The sequence below is a fragment of the Anopheles aquasalis genome, chromosome 3 (assembly GCF_943734665.1).
Source record: "Anopheles aquasalis chromosome 3, idAnoAquaMG_Q_19, whole genome shotgun sequence".
In the NCBI taxonomy this organism is placed as follows: domain Eukaryota; kingdom Metazoa; phylum Arthropoda; class Insecta; order Diptera; family Culicidae; genus Anopheles; species Anopheles aquasalis.
Genome location: NC_064878.1, coordinates 10,883,662 through 10,907,711, shown reverse-complemented (window position 1 = coordinate 10,907,711; position 24,050 = coordinate 10,883,662). Strand labels below are relative to the sequence as shown.

General features: G+C 48.6%; 1 protein-coding gene across 3 annotated transcripts in view; it reads right to left on the bottom strand.

The window, feature by feature from the left end:
• Positions 1 to 24,050, bottom strand: part of LOC126577156 (titin) — a 121,157-nt gene that overhangs the window by 85,451 nt on the left and 11,656 nt on the right. For all 3 annotated transcript variants that reach the window (XM_050238592.1, XM_050238590.1, XM_050238591.1), the window contains exon 2: positions 323 to 418. The gene's annotated coding sequence lies outside the window, so the exon portion shown is untranslated. The remainder of the gene's footprint in view (positions 1 to 322; positions 419 to 24,050) is intronic.

Below are 24,050 nucleotides of genomic sequence, written 5' to 3'. Positions count from 1 at the left end.
CGCACAAGATTATGGCAAATTATCGCGCGCCCGCGCGCACACAGGGCGGTCTTTCCAGACGACGATAGCGACGGCTGAACGAGGTGAATCTCACGGACCAAAGATTAAATCGCGTGAGATTCAATTACTCAACCACATCGAACCAGACGGACGACGGTGACCGTGAAGTGGTGGTATAAGTCGCTGGAATACACTGGCCAGAGCCCTTTTGGCGCATCTCTACACGACAATGATCGATGGTAAAATGAGCCTCGAGCAAGCAAGAAGTTCTTCATCGGTTTCTTCTGTAATGAATATGCACGCGACGCACGGTAAAACATACCTTGAAGTCAATTGTAGGGCTCACGGATTCACGTACAGCCTTGTCAGGACATCAATTAGCGATCAGCAGGACGTCGAAGATGTTTCGAGATGAACTCTGTGAGGAATGAGAATGAGAAACAAAAGAGCGCGTTTAGTTATGCAGAATGCTACTCAGTAGAAGAATCTGGTTCCTTGGTAAAACACCCACAAAACAACTCCCAATTCTAATCAGCAACTACTGATGGCACATTTTTGCACAAAAGCACTGGGCGATCTCTCACCCCTCAAGTGCGAATAGCCCGTATCGCACAAACGGACTCCTGTTGGAGGGTAAATTCAATTAAAATGTTCATCATCTTCATTCCTCTCGATCACCCTAGTAAAGGCTCTCGCTGTTTGTGTCCTGGTTTCCCTAAAACTTCAACTCTCAAGGCACATAGCCCGTACCCGGTCCAACAAAATCCTGTTTAATCGTTTGAATAAATACGATCCAAACAGCCAGCCGGGAAAGGCCAGCCACCCCCGGATGGAGGAAGACCAAGTTCCCGGGCCCAACTAATCCCATCGTTCCATCATTCTAATTTTACTGGTTGGCTGGCCAACAGTGGAGTGGCGGGGGGAATTTTCCCCAAAAATTATTCCATCCGAGCTTTGGATGAAAAATCGCCCAGTCTGCTCTTTTCGCTCAGCATCAGGATAAGGGAAATGCTGGCGAGTCTGTTTAGCGTAACGGAGGAGCAATCGAAGCAAGCGGGACCGAAGCCTATTCGGACCGGGGGATCGAAACGCAATCCACAGCAGGGCAGCAGCCATCTTTGTTTCCTTGTAGCGAAAGGTTATGACCTCCAGAGAACGCGTAGTAGAACGCGATTGAACGCCAACCGAACGGGAAATGGCTTAATCTTCTTACGGTATTCCAGTCCCACCGACCCCCAACCCGGGGCCCGATCTCCTTATTCCTCTCTTCCTACGCCAAGGTTAGGGCTACGCCAGCGAAATTCCGGAAGCACCATTTGGAGCAGCAAATTTGGCAAACGGAAAAGTAAAACACAATCACAGTCGAGAACGCTGCCCCCGACGTCGATCGTTTTCGAGAAAATTAGGATTACTTTCACTTCCGGAAACTCTTCCCTGGGAAATCCATTCAATCTATCAGCTGACCAGCAAGCGCATGTGGCGAAACAGAGAAGGCTAGGAACCGATTTTAATTGGGTCGTTTCCTAATGGAACGTCCCTTCCCGGTGTGTGTTGGGTGATTGATAGCAGTTGACTGTGAAACTTTAACAAGACTCGCTCGATAGGATGGGCTCAGTGTATCGCGGCAATAATTTACCTTCCTTGGACAAAAGGATGTGCAACCGATGGCCGAAATAGAGGGAATCACCGAAAAAACATTTAAATCACAACCCTCGTGGAGTTTATGTTCCTTTTGTTGAATGGCGATCGGTCCGCTGGAGTGATCACGACGTTGCGTAAGTATCGCGCACTCGAACCACTCCTCGGCTCCTGGGGCCATTTGGTTGTTTTAACTGAAAGCAACCGTGAAGAGGTTTCGGATTTGCATCTAAATACGCGCAACTGGTCGATGGTTTGATGACTGGTGGTTGTCTTTTCGAAATCCACGTCCTCCAACGTGATTGGAATGATAATTTTTGGGGAATTTATGTCTAGCGTCTTCGCGAGGTCACACTCTCCAGGAGCCCTCTACTCTCCTACAAAAAACCCGTAAGCCTTTTGACAGTGCGAGACGTTGGATTTAAAGGCTCGGGGTGATTTGTTCCCCCGAAGCCGGGAGTAATTCGGATGTTCGATATTCAATTTCGAGAGACCCATTCCACCCATTTCTCCCTCGAAGAAGGATGACGACAGCTAACAGCTTGTTACACAAACCGCACAAAACGGTTTTGCGGGTCGCATTCCAAAGGACGCCCTCGTCCGACGAGTGCTACCGGGAATACACAAAAAGCGGAGCTTCGCTTCAGTGGATGTGGACGAGTGGCGTACTGTGCGGTGCACGGAGAGAGTGAGGAGCATTGAGGAGGAGAATCTAGGGTTTCACCTTGCCCCAGTCACTAAACGGTGTACATGAGCACGGTGGCTCACACAGCACAGTGATGTCATTAGTGGTTTGCATTCGTAGGCAGCTTATGCGCTCCTACAGCCCATCGCCGGGGCGACAAACAACGATGTGGGGCACTAGGACCCCCGCTCCCACCCTCCAAACGGATTGGACTGGATTGTGGCAGCTGTGTTGAAGAGTTATGCTAAAATTAGGATGATTAATTCTCGCTGTTCAATTGTACGTGCCCAGGGTTCCTCGTGCTCGACATAAAAGAAGCCAAACGGTTGAATTTGACCGTGGCCCCGTGTATGTGTCTAGTTTTGTACCGAGACTGAACAAAAGCGGTTGCAATAGCGCGCACTGCCGTAAGCTTCCAGCCATGAACTGTTACAAAACTGCCACCCGGTCAACGGTAAACAAGAGGCAGTAAAATGAACAGACAAATTCATAATCATAATCAATTGTGACACCGGAGTGTCAATGAGTTAATGGCGAAAGTACACGCAAAGCGTACCTTTTGTACCAGTCGGTGTGGCTGCTGGGGACAGTTTATGATGGTGTAGCGTTTCTATTGAAAGGATTTGGTTTTTGTTTAAATCTGGAACCTCACATTAGGAGTGTTCATGGGTAGAAAAGGCGAATGAGCAATATTAAGCATAGAATGAAAATTTTTGAACTGTTAGCGTTTTATCAACAACTTCTAATTTGGTTATAGCCTCATGTAACTAGAAAGAATTGTAAGGAATATCTGGTTCTGCAGATGTTTAACACATAAAATATGGTTTCTCTAAATGCTAAACTATTTTTTTAAATACCGGACGCAATCTCGATTTTGTAAAAAAAATATTTTGTTCATACTAAGAGATATTATTTAGATAAATTAAAAATAGAAATTTGTGGGGAATATCGCGAGCTACGAGGTAATTTCGATTTTAAATCTCAGATGATTAACCATAAAACTAGCAGGAACATCATCAAATATGCTTTTTATTTGCAAAAATGCTCTCTGAGATTGATGTCATGCTTCTTTTTAAAAAACAGTCAACTGTCGTGCATATCGTGTGCTGCGAGGGTACACCCAAGTTCGTAGAGCATTTTAAAAAGAAGCAATTGAAGTCTTGCGATTTAACCAATTTATATTTAAAAAAAAACCTTTCAATCGATGTTTCTCTCATATCTTTCCAAGATGAACACGAGATAACTTGTACAATTGCTCCATTTCCAGGATTTCACATGAACAGGAAACAAAGAAAAAGGATGGATCTTACCTCTTTCGTTGGTGCCATTCCATAGGCAATGGAAAACCTCCAGCGGAAAGATGAAACACAAGGCAAATACCCCCTTTCCAGTCACATTTCTAATGAACACAACTAACCCTTCCTCATTGGCAGTCCCTTGGCAGTCGCCACCATCGCACACTACCAACTTTATTAAGACAAGTCGCCGAGAAGACAAAGTCCGCAGCAAGGGACTCCACGTAAGGGAGTTTACTTTCCTTTTTTTTTCTCGCCACCAAGGTACGGTGCTGGTGGCCAATCCCAAGCATTGCGGTCGGAACACGCGTACACATTCCCTTTGATGGATAACGTAATAAATCTCAGTTCCTCTGCAGGTCCGACCAAGCGACTGCTAAACCTGTCTCGCAGGACAGGCAGACAGACCTGCCCACTGCGTCTTATCACTGAGTCTTCATCGTGATTATGCCAACGGACGTTCACCGACGGCCTCCGCTTCTGACGACGATAGCGAGCAAATCGCTACGCTGGTCGTGTGGCCGAGACCGAGTGTCTTGTGCTCTCTGGGCGAACGACGAACTTCATCGCGAAGATGCGCCGTGGCCCGGTGTGTCTTGCCGGTGTGGCGTTATTTGTACCATTATATTGCCTTTTATGTAAATATGTTTGCTTGGGTTAGCGTCACGAACTCCTCTACTCGCTAGCTACCCGGTTGCGTCGGTGAACAGACGCACTGCACTGAGCCACACCGTGTATGTGCGCATTCTACCACGAAGCATCCCGAGAGACAACTTTCGCGCTCATATTGGCAGCAGCATGATGAACTGGGCAAACGAAAACATTACATTTTCCAGCGGGCTTCAGCAGCAAACGCATGGAAACGGTGGAATAGCGCTTCCAGTTCAGGTGACTGCCGCTATCAGCTGGTCCCGGTCGCTGGAGCAGTCACTGGAGTCGCTGTACTTGCCAGACAACTTACTGGTGCTGGTGCTGCCAGGATCTCGTCTCGCTCAACTAATAAGAAAACACCTCCCCGGGGGAGGCAGAGCACCGGAAGACGATCGAAAGTCACCGACAACAAGTGAGCTGCGGTGACTGAAACATCAACAAACACACTCATAGACACACAGCCACAGACACCTGACTTCCAGTAGTGGGTCGTCGTGGTTAGAGGATGATTACGTGCACGCCCCGGGACCTACGAAACCTCCATCCTGCGCCATCTTTCTCTAACACACTCGTGCTCTCGTTCGCGCTCTCTTCTTGTGTCTGACTATCGCACCGAACCGCACGCAGCATGAAACGTGTAATCAACGTGACACCGAACGGAACGGAAGATGGAAATTGTGCGATTTTTCCGCGAGCACCACCTCTAAGGCAGGCTGGAGAGTTGGTGCTGATGAAGGTCCGTAGATTTATCGCAACCGCTCCGAGCGCCAAGCCAAGTGATCGCCATCACTCCCCGGTGAGGACGGAACATCTTGCTTACGCCTCTGCTCGGTGTGCTCGGTCTCGGAGGCAAAACAAGCGGAATCTTAATCAACGGAAAGCAATGATTCTTTTTCTCCTTCTTTTTTTTTTTTGTTTTGAGCGATATGACCACCTGATAACATCGTGACCTGTTTGTATCGTGGTGGTGCGCTGTGAAGCGCGCTCTATGATATGATATGGTGGCAGGGCAGCGACGCGCAGGATATTCATCATGTCCTTGAGGGTGCTTGATAGCGAGCCAGAGACCGAGAGCGTGTTTTGGAGCACCGGCCGGGCGACACACGAATGTGATTTCATATTTTAATAACATTTGCGCAGGCACGAGGGACACGAAGGATGTGGCGAGATTACTTTTTGGTGCAGTTCGTTTCCACAAACGAAGGATGCTGTGAGTGGTTTTTGAAACATCACGCGTTGTGCCTTCTTCTCGATGCAAAAGCTATGTTTTTCATTCATTTTTTCCAATGGAGAAAATTATAAATCGATCCTCTATCTTCGATTTTTTAATCGAATCTCTTCCAATCGTACCTCAAAGGATGTTTTGCTTTGGTAGAGAAGAGTCCTGACCACCTTACACTGCAATCGAACGAAATCGAGAACCCATTCGAAGCTCACCTCTCGTGGCCACAAGCAAAAACATCTCGTTCACGCTTCTGTTCACGATGGTTCACCGACCGGAAACGTGCGAAAGCATAGTAATCATAATAACACATGTTTATGGGTAACGGAACACGATTGGCTCGATAGCGTAATCATCGCTATCGGTTACCGCGAGTGCCCCAGTACCTCCTCTTCCTCTGGAAGAAGGAAAAAAACCGCTTCGCAGGCATTCGCTAACCGGTTTGTGCTAGCCAGCGGCACCGGAAGGCGGAGTGGTAAACCCTGAGCTTTCTAGGTGGAAAAAACTAAATTCAAATAAAAATCCACGCCACCAACCTAACCTTCCGCCTCCTTCCTGCAGGCTCCCGTGCAGAACTTACGATTGTTACGCGAGAGGCATTTTCCGGTCGGCCTGCCGCCCGGCACAGCGGTCGTCTCCTTCGCGTGGCATGTTAAAAAATTCTGGCAAATTTGGTGAAAATTGGAAAACAAGCCTCGCGGTGCAGCACCAAGCAACAAATGGCAGCACGGCGTCGGCGACTGGCAAGGAAATCGCGAAAAAAAACCGGAGCAAAACATTGACATTCACGCTGGTCACACGGTGGAAATGGTGGAAAAAATATTATTTACGCCCGAATGAAAATTCTATTTGCAGTATATTATCTATTTTTATTGGGCGACCAGAAGCAGGAGCAGCAGCAATACACGTGGGCCACAGCTGTGCCGCTCGTGCTGACGCCATTTTGTAATGCGCGATGAGTAGCGTGCCACGTGGCCCTGAGGGTGTTCAGACATGCTTGCAATAGCAAAACCCGCAGCCAAACTTTCCCATTCCCCGACCCAAGGTTCTGACCTTTTGCTGTGCTAGTGCCTGCGCCGGGAAGTAACGCAGGTATCGGGATCCTTGCAAGGATAATGTTGCCTTCTTTGCTTTCACCAGGCGTCCGTTCGCTCTCCTTAATTCTGTAAATTAAGATTTGCTTTTTTCCTGTGCCTTTTCTCTCTTTCTCTTTCTCTGTCTCTTTACACTCTAACCGGCGAAGTGCTTTGTAAAGTTTCGAAACTTACGACGGTAAATTGGTCCATAAATTCATTTGATGTACTTTACGCACAACCCACCACCAACCAGTGCGTGTACCGCCGGTGCACCGGTGTGGCCAGCAACCCAGGACCGTGCGGGTGCGTGACTTCAAAGCGCATCCCTCGGCCCACCGTTCGGAAGGCCTCCCAAGGCACCACTGTTGCGATCAACTTCAAGTGACCGGTTGACGATTGCTCCAGGGATCCGGACTGCCCGGGCCATCCTTTGTTCTACCAGCAACGCCACCGGTGCCACCCTCTAACACTTCTAACTTTTCCCATGCTGGCACCTACCAACACGCGACCACGGGTGGTCGGGAGGGAAATTAATGTGCCATCGTGTGATTTATGCGAAAAACTCATTCAATTTATGCTGCTGCTCGATGCCCGGTGCTTAACGACTGGCTGGGCCGAGTAATGTGCCGCCGACGCCGCCATCGCCGCCGCCACCAACTCCCCGCGAAATGTTTTGTAAAGTTTCGCAATAAAAAGAAAAAGAGGAAAAGCGGCGGCGCAACATTAACAAAAGTCATTCGACGCGTAACGCGCGTAAATCCATTCCCGTGTGCTTGCACGCTGGCGGGCCCGCATTTCGTCCGAAATCGTTGAGTGAAATGGTTTGCCTCATGTGCTGGGGGGTGGGTGGTTTGATCCTTCTCTTTCGTTGCCATTCCTTTTTCCCTTCTTTTTTTTTTTGTTATTCTGTTTTCTTTTTTCATCCCCAAAAGTCCGAGTCCAACAATCAAAACATCGATCAGCAGTAACAGCAGCGTGAGCAGAAGAAGTAGCACCAGAAGCGAGTGGAAGAGAAGATTCTTATCTTCTCTGAGTTCCTCCACCCCCCTCTAGGGTTACAACGTACAAAACCAAAAACGAAACATTGTGTGGTACTGTTTGAGGAAGACGTATCGTTCGGGAATTGATTTGGTCCGGGGTTTTGCGCAATTTGCGAACAGGGCCCGGCACACCCGCGCCGGCACGCAATTTCAAACGATCAAGCGGAGAAGCATTAAAAACCCCGCGCGCGAGAAGTTGGTAGACGTTTTATTGCCAATCGTTTCGTGAGTTTCCAAGGGGGGATCGGGTGAAAAAGGAATGGGTACGGTGGCCGGCCAGTCGGGGGGATTTAAGGGACAAAACTTATGGCGTTAAATTCGATTTGTGGACCCGACGGCGCACCAGATAGATCACCGCCGAAAGTACATTAAGCATCAAATCAAACTCCTTATTGCTCCTTGCACGAGATGGAGAGGCGTAATGGTGGTAGATTTATTGGACAGTCGTTGGCCTCTTTTGTGTAAACTTTGAACTGACCGACTTAACGTTAATTGAAATTTAAAATTACCATCAAATCAGTTCAACGATAACGATTTGAATTACGTCGCATTTTGAATGTGACCAAAAAGCATAACAAATATCATGCCAATATTGAGGTTATGGATAAATCAGGCTACTATGTTATCGAGCGTTCTCACGCTGCGTCCAGGCTATAAGAATCTAATCGTTGAATCTGTTATGAGATGTCAGATCTCAGATCTGTATGAAGTGACAGCTCAATTTCTAGAATATTTTTCTAGAATTATATACATTTTTTCCTAGATTATTGTAATGTGGACGCATGGTTGGAAAGGGCTGACCAACCATCAATAAACTATTCGAAGATCGAATTAGATCTCTTTAACACATCTGGGAATCTGCACAACTCATTAAATCCGAGATCCACCCTCAGCAGTTCAACAAGTAGCAGTTAACCCAGCTGCAACCCAAAAGCCATCTTTACTCAAGCCTCTTATCGCGCAATATTGGCGACTTTCCTCCAGCAGGTCTTTAAAAACCAACAGATCCACCGTACCCCGAATGTGCTGCTTCATAAAAATAACCCCCCTCCCCTCTATCTCTCTCCATTTCCACGCCCTCTGAGCTAACTCCGAAGTCTCATACGAACTGCAAACCCCCCTAGGGACGTTAAAAGAATGATCCATCCATCTGTCGGCGTAGTGCAGGATTCCATCATTGACGGAAGTCCTTCTCGAGCACTCCCGGGCCCACTCGAGAGTCCGTCTCGAGGCTGGACCCATGGCATTAGGCAACCATCAACAGCTGGTCGATAGTTTGCCGACGTGTCCGTAAATAGTCGCACTTCTCTGCCTCGTCCTCGGCCATTATCCGGCGCGCAGAAGGGTGCATGAGGATTGCTGAGGACGAAGAAGGGCGCTTCTTATTTCATGCTTCAGCTAGCTTAGACAGACTTTTGTCTTCCGGCGACCGGCGTCCACCGGAGCACCGGAAAAAGGGATAAGACGCCATCACGACGATGACAATGATGATGACGAGGACGAGGACAAGGATGGTCACGATGATGAGCATCGTCAAACAGAATCCCTCACACAGGGCTCAGTCTCGCCGTACCGCGTGAATGGGAGAGAGGGGCCGGGGACCAGGAATGGAATGATAAATCCATCCAGAGTGGATCACCAACAGCGCACCTTCTCCACACATACACCTACACCTAAGAAGCACATGATTTGCTTCCATTTCTCTCTCTCTCTCTCTCTCTCTCTCTCTCTCTCTCTCTCTCTCTCTCTCTCTCTCTCTCTCTCTCTCTCTCTCTTCCACGTTCACCATCCAGCGTCCGTTTCCTGTGTCCTAATGATGTGTTAAGGAGCAAAGCGGAGCATCTCTCGGTGTCAGCAGCTTGATGGCCTGGTGGGCCAACGGATCGTTGTCGCTCCGCTTCGTCAATAGCGATTTGACGTCACTAACGAGGAAAGCTTGTCCCACCGAGTGGACTGTCTCCTGCCCTTCTTCTGCTTCATCATCTTCTGTTTCTTCTTCTTTTTTTGCTTCTTTTGCTAATAACATGCCCAGTCGGTGCTATCGGAATACTCCCCGTCTCCCCCGGACTCTTACAATCTGAGCGCTGTAATGAACTGGAATTATGGGCGCTGGGAAAGGGCTGGCGATGTTGGTCTATGGTCCATGGGACGTCAGGTCAGGGACGACTGCCAGTGACTGCCAAACGACCTGCCCCAGACACCGAGTGCCGGTGAATTAGGGAACCGGAAATGGTTAGACGGAATGGCTTGGCTTGGTGCGCCGCCGCGTCTGAACGGATGTCTGATGTTGGCATTCATTGGCATTTGTGCTGCTCCTCCAGTACTTCGTCCTCTTCACTGTTCGGCCCTCCGGCACCAACTACCGAGGCAGTACGACGCAAGTCACACCGACGAATGGACAGACAACCCCGAGGTGGAGGATGAGATGCAGAAATTAGCTACGGTATTCATTGCGTTCCCTGTCGCTTGCGTACTCTGCCAGATGCTTTCACTCCACCCTTCGGTAGCTTCCTTCATTCTTCACAGCTCCAAAAAGGAACAGCCCGAGTTCCAATGATGTGAGTGAGTTTGTGTTACGATGGTGGCAAATATGAAATGATGCTAGTACTGCCGCCCCGAGGCACTGGTATGCAATAGTGATTATGCTCGCTCTAAAAGGGAGGGTGAAGGAATGTTTAGGTTTATGATTTGCAGCATTAATTCTGTCTTTGTTTTGTGGTCTGTCATTCGAGAGTGTTTATTTGAGCCGCAACTTATCGAGTTAAACACTTGGGTGTTTTGCAATAAAAAAGCAATCAATTCCAACAGCACAATGCGCAGCGACTAGCGAGAGCGAGGGAGCCAAAAAACTTGTTTGCTTTTTAAGCCATGAAAATGGTACGCGGAACTATTTGTCTAAACCCGAACTAAAATTGTTCGCTGTTCCAATTTGTCTGACTCCGACATTTGCACAGTGGACACTGGTGGGCTGGGTTGTGCGCTCAATCAATCACCGCCCAAAAACCATCGCCAACGCGCCGCCATCATAGCCCTTTTGCTCGGCCGGAACTGCACCATCGGCGACCCACATATTCCGTGGGACCAACTGATGCTAACCAGCTCCTGTTTACGCTCCCGAAGCTAAAGCTCTCATTAAACAACGCCATTCATTGTAAATCACCCAATGGTCGGCCTGGTCGAGTCTGGTGATCCGGTGCCTAGGCTCGAGGCTTCGGCCGCTACCATGGTGCAGATTATGTTGTCGTCGTCTGGGCGCGCTCCGGTCGTCAGCGCCGTGCTGAGGCGGGCTTTGGTTAAGCGCCGTACGATTCCACCGCGAGGGACTGAGGTGTCACGGGGGCACTGGAGAGCTCTCCAGTACCTCCGTGTATGTTTATGCCGTTTGCATACTCAACGCTGACGATCACGACGACGTCGCATAAACATCACGAGTCAAACCAGACAACAATTTAGCAAATTACAGCGAGTGAGGCAGTGGCAGTGCTTGCAAATGCCGCTCCTGGCCAACTCTCCCTCCGCACATTTCCGTTTTCCCCCTGCCTCGAATGCTGCTGCCGAGGATTGGCAAGAGACAGAGGAGAGGACAGCGGAGAATCGCTTCACCGACGTTACGCACGATTTAGGTTGTGAATTCCGCCTGCAATCCGAGGATCTGGAGCAATATTCGCTTTTGGAATTTAGAAAGTAGTCGGCAGAATCGTAGAACAGCCACCGTCACGCCATGTTGTAATTCCTTCCACGCGCGCAGGAATGCCTGGACTGCGTGACGTACCTTTTAAGGAGCTGCAAGAACCTTTGGACAGGCGCCATCAGACCCACAAGGTAAGTTCTTGGTTTTCGGCCAGAAAGCAAAGCAAATCAATTCAATCAATTCTCGTATCCCTCCGTGCATTCCCACGGCTCCAGCACACAGCACATCGACTCCTGCCAGTGCGCAATACACACCTCTCGCACATGTCGACCCACCGTGACCGACCGAGTGCGTGACATGTGACGGCGAAAACCCTCGGCGGTCAAACACTTCCAAAACTGCGAACCGCGGCGATACTCGACGCCGCGCTGTTTGCGAAACTCCTGACTGCGCTTTCGTCACTCACGTTCGTGCCACCATCGTACGCAAGTTGAAATGTCAACTCGCAGTAGTAGGCATCGAGTAACTTCCGCGTCCACCAGAGCGAGCGAATGGCGCAGAATGGGCGGCTTTTTATCAAAGGTTGCTGCGACGTAAAACTGCGTGAAGCCAGGGGCCACTTTCCCGGCGGTTAAGTAACTTGTTGCAAGTCAAGCGACTTGCTTCTGTTTTGTTTGGTCTCGGAGGTGATCGCAGAAAATGGTCAAACGCAGGTCACTGCGACAGGCAGTGCCATAGAGAGACACTCACTCATCTGTCGCTGGATTGATGTGTGTTTGGTTTGCTCGCGCTGTCCGGGGAGCTGGAGCAACTCTGGAGTAGATCCATGCTTTCTGATAAATGGTGTAATGTGGTTAAAGACAATGTCAACGTTGAAATGCAATTGGTTCGCTGTAATGCGATGATTTAAAATGTATCGCGGAAAAGCGCAAATCCCTCTAATCCGTGATTACAAAATGGTGCCCATTGAGCTGGCGCCTAAGCTGGGTCAATTGTTTTCATGTGCAAAAAAAATCTCAAACGAAGCAATATTACGGGAGCAAATAAAGTAATTAATAATAGCGCTATGCGCTCCGGTAGTCACCACGGTGAGCACGAACAATTAAACGTACTAATCATATCTCTTTCATCCGCTCGCCGGTGTTTAAGCTTTTCTCATAATTGGATGATTGCACCGTTGAACCCAATCGATGCAATATTGGCACGTTATACCTATAACCTGTGAGTGTGCTTGTGTGTAGGCAAATAAAGGTAAGCGTAGCTCCGTTTCGCTAATTAAACAATGTCGAGCCAATCACGTCGCCGTTTTGGAATTAGAATGAATTTGTGTTGTCGGAAAAAAACACTTTATTGAAAAATATGGCCGCATTCGCCATTTTCGCTAACAGTTTGAGCGGACATACGCACTGGTACCGCCACTGCAACATCCAAACAAAACGCGAACCGTTCCGAACTGGCTCCTGGTATGCTTTTGGCATTTGGTGGCTGCGGCAACCGCGAGAGCAACGTGGTCACCCCAAAGCGAACCCGTTTTGATACTGATCACGATGCTGATGATGATGATGATGATGATGATGATGATGATGATGGTAGGAAAAATAATTAAAATGTTTCCACGAACCGCACCAACAACCGCCACCACCGCCGCCAACACCCGGTTCCCACAGCAAAGGCCAAAAATTGCGCAAATTGTTTAAATTGATTCATTCCGGGGCATCCCCGTAGGGTGCATTGCTGGTGCTGCATTCATTGATGCACTTCCGCAAACGCGTGCCAACGACAGGCGATCATGCTGGCTGCGGGGGCCAGGGCATTCGAATTTCGATTTTCCACCGGTTGCAAATCACCGGAAGTGGCCCGGAAGTGGACGGAGGGGGATGGTATGTTGACGACGTCACCGGTTGCGGATTTTAACGCCGGTCCCTCGCACCGTTGCGCTTTGTCGCCCCAATCGGTTATTTGGAGCAGCTCAGGGGAACAGTTGCACGCGGCTCCCGGAATTCCCGCTGGCCGAACGATCAAACTTTTCACGGTTTTCCGCAGCACACACATGGGGGCGAAAGCTGCATCCATGGCTGCGTGGTGGCTTGGGTAGCGGAAAATAGCATTGCGGAACATTTTTGATATCCAGTTCGGTATTTATTTATCGCGGGAAGGTTAGCGTTATGGTGGGGAAATTGATTTTATTTTAATCAGAAACAGGCTGCTACATGACGAAGCGTACATAATGCTAATTTTGAATGAGCGTCTTTGAAGCTTGAATTATTAGAAATGTGTTCATTACCCTATTGTTAGCAACTTGTTACAATCTCTCACTTACTGTCTCCTCAACTAATGACGCTTTAGTTCGCCAACAATGCGTGATGCTTACCTGAAAAGACAACAACAAACCAGAAATAAATATTTTTGTTGAAGCATAACCATCCGAGCAAACAGTGTGTTGTGTTCAAAAGTTCATCATTTACATATATTCATTGCCTGTCACATTTTGCACAGGTTGCGACCATCTTTTGCTAATGACATCATGTGCAAATCCAATCTAATGCCGCTTGTCACTTTCGTTCCAGCTTTCATTTTCGAACCCACACATTAACCTATTACTGTGCTCCAGGCAGTGGGTTGCCTTGATTGCTGCTTTTCTTCCCGATCTCCCGGCTGAACCTTCCCGACCTCTAGCGCCATCGAAAGGAAAGGCCAGTGGGACATGGACGTGACTAATGAACTTCCGGAATTTCGTTGATCGATGCGTTGAACGGAGTGACACGATGAGGTAGGAGGAGAGGGAGGAAAAAAAACTCACAAAAGACAGTTCCCCAAAAGACATGTTGAAGATGCCGCGATGCCACCGTAATGTCTTTTGCCTACCCCTCCCAAGCCCGAAAAACCCATCACCAAGCACCATCGATGAACGAAATGACGAACCAATTTGCTCGATACACTACATTAACGTCAATTTAAGCTCTCAATTAGTGTCGGATCGGTGTCTGCCATCGGAACGGTAGCGAGGTACGGTGGCCATTATGTTGTGATGTTACGCGTGGTGAGTTGGGCTAAGGACGATTCGCAAGGATGCAAAAGAAATGGCAACGGGGAAGCAGCGAGTATTGATTCGTTTTCCGCTACCAATTGACAGCGCTTCCTGCGTCCTACGGCAGCCTAGGGTTCATTATGTATTTATGTTGCTTTATGCGAAAGGAAAACTACCCCGCTATCAAATTACTCGGATATATTCATTCATTGTCATTACAATCTATCTTCCTGGCGTCATGATTAAGATGGACGTTTGGACGGGCCGCGGCCGCCAATATTAGAAACTCTCGTCACTCTTCGACGGTAAACATAAGGAAAGCATTCCTTCAGCTTCACCTTTCTGTCCGCCCGTGGCAAAACGAACACCAAAAAAAGAACCAGCTCGCTGAATAAACTCATCGCTCAACCTATCGCCCCCTGTCCCTTTTCTGTTTGGCCAGCATCGCATCGCATCGCATCGCGAAAGCAAACGAAACGCCAATCCGAACGTCAAATCTGTTCGGCAAGACGGGACGGGAATCTGAGGCCCAGGGAATTGTTCTCGGCTTACTACGGATCAAATATGGCTGAGCAAATGTTGGGATTACAAATATTGAACCAGAATCTTTCGATTGCCCCCGAGGGTTTGCACTGAGCAGGCGAGAAGCCGATGCTTGCTTCGAAAGAAGGAGAAGCTTCGCCTTTTATCCAAACGACAATCGCTACCGAACTGCCATCAATCCGATCCACGTGAATGATTTGCATCATCCTGCAAGCCGTCTGACTGACACTCTTTTTCTTTCTTCCTTTCCCTTTCGGGTTTTTCGCTTCGTTCCCCGTTCTCTATTGATTTATCCCACTGGTGCGCATCCATCGCTCATAGTTCTGATCGTTCGCACCGAGTATTCGTTCTGGAGTCGCTCCTCATGAGCTGGAGAAGAGGGCGCGAGTCGTGATGTGACGTGACTCTTGTCCATCAACCAGCTGGCAGTTGAGCTGAGTGCTTGGTGCTCGGTGCGCAGAAGAAAAAACAAAACGGCCAATACAGCGGGAGAGTGGTAGAATATTTAAACTGCGAGTGCTTTTCACATTTTTCATACAGTGCCATCTGCCCTCTCAGCTGCCCCGGGACCGGATGAGCCAACACAATTTGACCCATCGCTTCGAGGGGACTTCTTTACACATAGTAGTAGTGCAAATAGCAGGATGAGTGTGCACTGGGACTGATAGAAGCTAAACGGACAGATTGTTGGTTTAACAGAGTACAAAAGGAGGGAAATTGCAATTGTAATACAGCGCCAACGTTTGAAGTTGATTAATTCTGTTCCATTCAACATTTGTGCTGTTCGCAAATGGTTGAAATACAATCCTCATTGTGTGGAATTGCACAATACCATGTCTTTTGTTGCCATTACGGCATGTTTGTTAGCTTTAGTAATCAATTAATAAATAGTTACATTCGGTGTCTACGGTATGTTACAGTTTCCTATTCCCTTTGATCACAAATTCCATAAACAATTAAGCATTAATCATGCCGCTACGACTCCGACGTGCTAGCGTATGTGAAGCAAATTAAATGCAGGCACACAGTCCATCATAATGAGCTCTCGACATTCTAATTGAATTCATGCATTTGGCTGCCTGCTAATGCGCTGCCACGATGCGTCTTAACGCTTAGTGTGACTCCTTCACTCGCCATCATCATCAGCGCATCACCGAACGACCTTTTTCGAGGGCACAACATAACCACCTGGTGGTGCCCTCAATCACCGCCCTTTTGCGAACACACGTGGCGTTTCCGATGCCGTCTCACGATAAACCAAGACCTCAAGATGAGACCTAAGGTCACAGCGACTCCAACGCACCGGACCGCCAAGAACGACACCGTGACCGCCTCCAGCACATTACGGATTGATGGTGATGCAAAAAGTAGAAGAGCGGCGGGTAAAAAAGTTACTCATAAATTAACTCATCATGCGGTCGCTGGTGACGTAATGGCGGCACATCCGTCCGCGCGACGCGTTCCAGTACATCTCGCGCACGTGCCTTGGAAGGAAGCGGAGAAGCTTGCAGCTCGACTCGTTCTTCAAATTACCTCATTTGAAGTGTGGCCCCTTTTTTTCGGGGTCGGAACTCCCCACCGAGAGAGAGAGAGGGGGAGAGGAGTCACATCATAAATCAATCACCCACTAGCTAGCTAGTGTCCGGAATCACTCGTGGATCCTTCACCGATCGGCCTCAAGATGAAGTCGTCAGAACGAACGAACGTTCGCCGTGGCCATTCTCGACCTCTGGCCCCTTTCTCGGTACCTCCCTGGTGGTGGTGGTGGAATCAAGGCACCACCACCAGCGTACGCCTCCTTTGATGCCCTTCTTTGGGCCGCTCGCTAGATGATGCTGGCACGCGTATAACGCAATTGGCTGCGGCGAACACTATTTACTACACCACGCCATCAAAGATGCCACATCATTCTAACAGGCTGGCTGGCGGGCTGCGTCATTTTTTGCCCCAAACCGGAATACCGGATACAATTCTCGTGACATCGCTCGACACATCATTGTGTCCCCGCAAAGGGAAGGGGACATTGGATTACGCGTAAATCCTGATGTCTTTCGGAAAAAGGGCGCAAAAGAACTACCATCCGCCAGTCGCCAGTCGCCAGTCGCCAGTCGGTCAACCGCTAATCCTCCTTTCCAGGAACACGCTCTGGAGATGCTGAGAGGACGGATGTGATGGTGGGTCCATCGTCATTGTCTCACCCTTCGGTTGGTCATCAGCGCACCAGACAATGAAATTAAGATTAATGAGTTGCGATAATGAAATCAGTAGCGCTGGTGGTCGCACCCCACCCCCGGCGGGAAAATGGCCAACACCCTTCTGTTGCTTGCTGCTGCTTCTCGTGACGATGGTGAGAGATCATTGCATTGCGCATCATTGCGCGGTTCTCGCATCGGGAGGAAATTAATTATCCCTTCTTCGCCGTAACTTCGAGATCGAGCTTACATGTGGCTTCAGCTTCGAGCGTTGTGACAGTTTGGGAATTGCGTCCCAAAACGTCTTTGAATTCTCACAAAACACCGACGGTGTCACAAGTTCCCACTGGCCACTGCGCATCAGTGATGAGCTTTTGCCTGACGTCATATATTTGCGACGATGACACGACACCCTTGGCCGGATCAGACCGAGAGTTTGCTTTTTGTCCGAACGAAACCGACGACGATGATTCTTGGTTGCCAAAAACCTCAGAAAAAATTCCCAAAATGGAAAGAACCCATCCCAAAAAAAAATAAAAGCAAAAAAAATGCATCCAATGATGCAATCCAGGGTGTGCGCAAGCTGCATCGTACATTCCAAAAGGCGCCCACCCACCACGGCTCGAGAGGGCGCACCTTTTAACGCCTCGCTACGTGCGGTTGCAACAATTAGCGGTTGTCGTAACGCTGAACGAGCTGCTGCTGACTCTGCTGGGGCTGTGGTACCGTTGCTACTTCTCTCGGCGGTGCACTTGGCCGCGTTTCTGCCGCGGGAAATCAGCCCGCGACCATCTTGCGACCAACCGACGACTAAACCCACTCCCCTTTACTTCGCTCGTGGCGCACTGTTTGTAATTAATTAAACAACAGAAACCAACAGAGAGGAAGGAAAGAGAGAGGAGGAGAGAAAAAAAACAAAAGCTGGAAAAAACGGCCACAGCATTTATGATTAACGACCCCAAAAAGGCACCCCGGGAACTCTTCTCGTTCTGTGCGGCCACGTGGGCGCGCGCGCGCGCTCGCGCTTGAGCCAGAGATTGAGAGTGTTGATTCGCCGGAAAGGCCTTCATTTGCCTGCATTGTTACGTGCTTCGGGTGGGTGTGTTTGTATCACTCAATTGTTGTCGTTACAGTTGATTCTTTCTTACCTCTGGTGGTGCGAGGTGAGAAACTTATCAGCCCTGCTGGTGATCTTGACGTGTTGCTCGTGATTTATATGTTTGCTCTCTATTGTTTTTTTCCTTCAAACGAACAATTTTTGTGGCACTCCCAACGCTCACATTCCAAGTGGATTTTCGGGCGCTCAAAATAGCGCCACTACATAATGCGGTCCCCACTCTTCTTTATGTAACAATCCAACACTGCAACTGCAACCGCACTGCGCAATTGTGTGCACCTCGGTGCATAATTCATTTTACTTACGGACCACTCTCTTACGGACCGTGAAGAGGCTTTTTAAGGGTTTTTCTTACGTCGCCACTGAAGTGCACCTTCAGACGGGGAGTCGCGTGGCGGTGCACGCGATGAAGCTTTCAAGCGAAAAGGTTTTGTGAAGGGCGGAGATTTGAATATGTTGCAGCAGAAGCAGCACCACCAACAATGGTAGAAGGAGAAAGAGAAGAGCCCTCGAACGGAAAAGGGAGGGAAAATGTCATCCAACAGCCGTCAAATCAGCCCAACGAGTGATGACAGCCGCGTCTTCTGCTGAGGGTTGCAGCTTTTACAAAGAAGCATCATCTCCACCTTCAAGGAGCGCATCGTCTTAAACTGCGCTCGTTGCAGTGCAGGAGGTAGGAAAAATATGAAGAACCTTCCGGGACACCCGACTTGACTCCCTTCGATCACTAACAATTGCTGCATTTCATTAATAATTCATCACAAAAATAATGCGCCAACACTAACCAGAGAGCAACAGAGGGAGCGAGTCCAACGCTTTTCAATGTCAAACACCATCGGTGGTCAGTGATTGACCACCATGGGGCGATGTATCGGTCGTCCCATCCCAGTGATTGACAAACGTCATTCCGATCAATCAACAGTGCTGTTGATCCACTGAAAAATCGCTCAACCAAAGCTCAACAAGCAAACAACTGACTGGCAACTGGCCCGTCTCTCTCTCTCTCTGTTTGCTGTCACTTACTGGCGTTTATTTACCGATTAGAAAAGTTAATTTTAAGCCTGATTAGCTAATAGGACACTTGGTGGTGTGAATCGGTAGTTGCATAATTGATTAGGTGCAATGCTGCAATGCTGCAATGATGAATAATTACACCCATCATTGGCACACTGTACATTGATGAGTAACTGTCCATTGCGTGGTGTGTTTGTGGTCGCGGCAGAGTAGCAACAAAAAAAACTGATCTACAACCATTTTTTTGCGTGTTGGCGATACACTAACCTTCAGCTACGCACAACATGTAGCAACACGTTTTATGGGGAGGAGCAAAAAACGAAGCAAAATGGCCCTCCTCAGCCCTCAAACTCCCTTCCTAATGGTGCCAGGATGTGGGTACTAACCAATAATGAAGGACATAAACTGGAACACATTAATTGATTTGATGTTCTTGTGACCGAAACCTTCCATCCATCATTGCCGCCGCCACGGAACACGGAAGTCGATCGATCGATTGATCGTTTGAAGGCACAAACGCAATTGCCTTTTGTGGAGTGGTGCGATCGAAATCCGAATGGTTTGACCGCCAAAACCCGTCCGTACCGCGTGGCCACAACTAATCTAACACTAAGGCACAAACGGCCAAGCTTGGGATAAAATAATAAATCGGAAATCACTTCTCATAGGTGTCCAGGTTTGGGATTTACGGTGGTCATTTCATTTTTAATAACCAGTGCCGTGACCTGAGGCGAGCAACCCCCGATGATGTCTCATCAACTCGTGGATCAATAAATCCGATCCAATATCCCGGACTTGACTTCCGAACCCTGCATCCAATAAACACCAACAACACCAATGGGTTCTCCACAGAAGTGAGGAGTTCCGCTACGATCGAGGATCGCAAACACACTCCCTCCCGCAACCCACTAATCCGTGATCGCGGGTGATTAGTAATGGACGAGCTTCCGTCATCGATCGGCGCGGTTTAATGAGAACCTCCCTGAGGTGGAGATTTTGATTTTTTATCGCTTTACAATGCAAGACTGCCACCTCACCTCTCGGTGGTTTTCCACTGGCAACAACTTTTTGCGACCGAAACGAATGCGGCATTTTGTTCCTTTGGAGTGTTCGGGCAAGAAGGTTCTGCAACGATGGTCACGAGCGTCGCCTTGCGGTGAAGAAGCAGAAGAAGGAAACATTCCAACCACTTCACCGATTTTCGTAATTGTAAATTTAGTGTCGGTTGCACGGCAACCAAAGTCACGCTTCGCGGGCTGCACGGGCAAAGTTATTTCAATCGTTTCCGCAACTTTCGATTTTGTTTGCTCGCGTCAGAAGCGGGTGCACGTTTGTTGATTTGACGTTCTTTCGTCATAACGTTAATTAATGGACAGCCGGGGGAGATTTGTAGTTGGAAGCTCACGCTCAGCTGGTTTCACGCTTCTGTGCTGCGCTTGTGGACGGGTGAGCCGTCAGCGTCATTAGCTACGTTTTTGCAACAACTTATGAATATTGTTAGTGGTCAGCATTAGAGAACAAACTGCGATTTCACTTTGATACTCAATCGAAAGAATCAACGGCGAGGAATTAAAGTCGTCATCTTGAGTTGCAAAATCATCGACATCTTTCCTTGGACTTCGCATTTGCTTGAAGCATTTGAATCTCGTATTTGTTTATGCTTGCAGACACTTCTTTCGAGCGGTCTATTTCTATTGATATGTAAAACAATCTCTCAAAGTGTAGCTGCCACCTGCAGCACATCTTTTGCCGGAGAGTGGCGAAGCACAAGCGCTCAGGTGCCACTTGGAATTCAAGAAAAGCCCAAACCTGGCCGCTACTCGGATGACCTTACTCACATACCGACCACCTCAAGCACCTCTACCAATCGAGCCACTTTCGGTTTCGATTATCAAGCAACTTCAACTACGAATCGACGAGTACTTTCAGCTCCACAAGCTCCGCTCCATCCCAAGTGATTGCCCGGCCACTCATCTCGTCCAAATAGCCACCTGAGGCGCTGATACAATGAGAAAGTAAGGTCTTACTCCCCCAGATCCCTAAGTAAAATGTGATTTGCTCCCATTAGAAGCGACTGAGACAAGGGGAATCGGCCTGCCTATCACAAAACGAAAGGAATTGAGACCCACTGACCCGATGAATCACAATCACTCGAAGCGGAGGGTTTGGTCGATCCACCGTTCCTTCCCTCCCCTCCCCGAGGGTGGAATGCCACTTCCAGGGTCATAAATTAGATCCACCAGTCCACTGGCTGCCCTTCACCACAAATCAGCCACGGAATCGACCACCGGGGCTTAGTACCGTACTGGACACGAGTCTAAGGCCCCCACCAGGCTTGAGGGCGCGTTAAATAGTGGTTCACTCCTGCTTGACCCCCTTTTTTCGATTGGATCCACACGCGCGCGCCCAAGTGCTCGGACCTCCGCCCAAGACCCCAGCCGTTAATGCATTTTTCTTCGCTTTTTTTCTTCATCTCCCTTTCTTGAGAATGGACAAGCGACGCGTGCCATATGACTCATGGCAGCCAGGGTCGCTGGACTGGAGGCCAGAGGGCCATCTGGATCTCGAGCGAACGATCTGTGTTGGCCTCGGCATGTGTTCCACCCGCAACCAGTGACCGCACCATTTGCCAAGACGGCAACGTCGATCGTGTCAGGAGAGTTCCTCCGTTCCGTTCAGTCCGTCTAACCAGAGACCAGATGCTCAGCAGCGCACACACCAGTGGCCACTACGATCGCGTAAATTAATTTACAACCTTTACAAACAAATCGAGGCACCGTCGCACCGTCGTGGCAATTTGAATGCATCTCCTACACAATTACACGACCCAGGGAGAGGAATGATGGGCCGAGCCGAATTGTGCCACGGTTCTTCACGATTCTCTCCCTCGGTCCGGGCCTAAAACAGTCAAGTCGAGCTGCCATGACGCAAAAACCACCGGTGAGACCCTTTGCAATGACAATTTGCAGTCCGGAGCCTCCACGGTGTTCGGTGGAGTGGTGGTGAAGAGGAGTGAAGTAGAACCAAGCTTCTCAAGCCGCGCGCCATCGGTGGATCTTCGGTGCCAGCGAGAAACGCTTCCAGCCGCGATGAAGTGATGGAGTGGTTCCTCTGATGGGCTCACGGAGCCATTTTGACTTAATGAATAGGCAAATCACAGTTGGCCGGGTCGTGGTCGTGATCTGCGAAGCGGATGCTGATTTGACTTTAAATGCGTCTTCAGTGTCTTTGTTTCGCGGCGCGAGCGTGCGATCCGCTGTGTGCCTCCCGTCGGTGAGCATTGGCGTTCATGAAGGCCTTTAAAAGCCTTTTTACTAACCAAACAATCGACATCGAGCATAAAATCATTGTAAATACGAGCGCAACTGCTTCCCAAGAGCTAGTGCATTTGTTCGTTCTGTTTGTGCTTTTATGTTTCTTTTCATTTCGTGCACTTTTATGCGGTTTAATAATAGAAGCGCATTACAACATAAAGGATGCAAACATTCGAAACCGTATTCGAATGTAATGCTGGTGCCCGAAATTAATTGCACTCCATACCCAGCAGCTGCAAATGCAAACATCCTGCCACCAGGAACTGAAATCATTTGAACCATTTTTGTTAATGCTTTCACATTTCATTTATTCGCCTTTTTTTTTTATTTTCCACCAACATACGAACATGGAGAGGTGGGAGGAAATACTTGGTAATATTTATTTAAAAAAAAAAACAGAAAAAAACTCATTCATGAGTGAGTGAATGCGTTGACGTATAAATAAAAATTAATTCGAGATCAAATCAAACACAATCGAAATGAATTCTTTTATTTCGCGGCCACTTCACGTAGGACAGTAGCTGGATCTGTATTTGCAGACGACGGCTGCCTCAAACACTGGAAGCAGCCCCTCGAGGCTTTGCAGTGAAGCGATGAAAACTCAATCGCAGCGCACCGATATAGCTTCGGGCACTCGTCACTAATGATTGACTGCAACCGATATCACTTATCGGTGAGCAATTCATGAGGGGGAAAATAAAAGTCTCGATTTCTCTCCGGCCGTTTGTTGGTTTGTTTGCACTTCGCGGCCACTACTACCAAACGCGAAGTGGAAATGCGAATTGTAATGCTTTCCCGCTGATAAACCGGGACATTGCAGCAATGGCACGGTGGACATAGCGATTACCAACCGCAAGCGAACTCGTGCGGCCACATTCTGATTATTGGGAGAACGCACTCACACCTACTTGCCTTTGCTATCGATACCATCATTATCGCGAGTATTGTTATTATAATTTGCGATGCAATATTGATTGAAACATAACCATTGACCGCTACCTGACCAACCGGACTGTCCGGTCAAATGGCGAATCCATTGCCAACCACACCGCAGATCCTGATCCACCGGATATCCTGATGCTGATCCCGATGCTACATAGACAGATGTCGGCCCCCGTCCCTTCTCCCCATCCTTTGCGGAACTTCCTCATTACCAACCAGCGTGTAACGATGCTGCTTCTTCGTTGGCCGGTTTATGCGTGCGTACGGATTGGATGCGTGTCGGCCACGTCGCCATTGCTGATCCTCCTGCGGGCAATTATTAATTTATGTGTGCAACAACAATAAAACAACAACCGAGCCAGTATAATGATAATGTTTCACTAGTGAAAAGCAATTATGATGCAGGGCAAAGAGCATCGAGCGCCGTGTCAGTCCTAAAGTCTGGATTGTGAACGAACGAATGACCGCAATGTTTGCGCAGGAGGAGGAGTAGGAATTTGAATTCGACAATTATCAGCCCGATGGTGTGCTGAATGGTGCGAAATGAGGAAAGGTAATGCAGCGTTTGTAGATAAATCGAAAAAATGAAAGAAAAGTTAAAGGTGCTCTACAAAATTCTATATTTTAACCGAACTCCATTGCGAGGATTTTGACTTTGATTC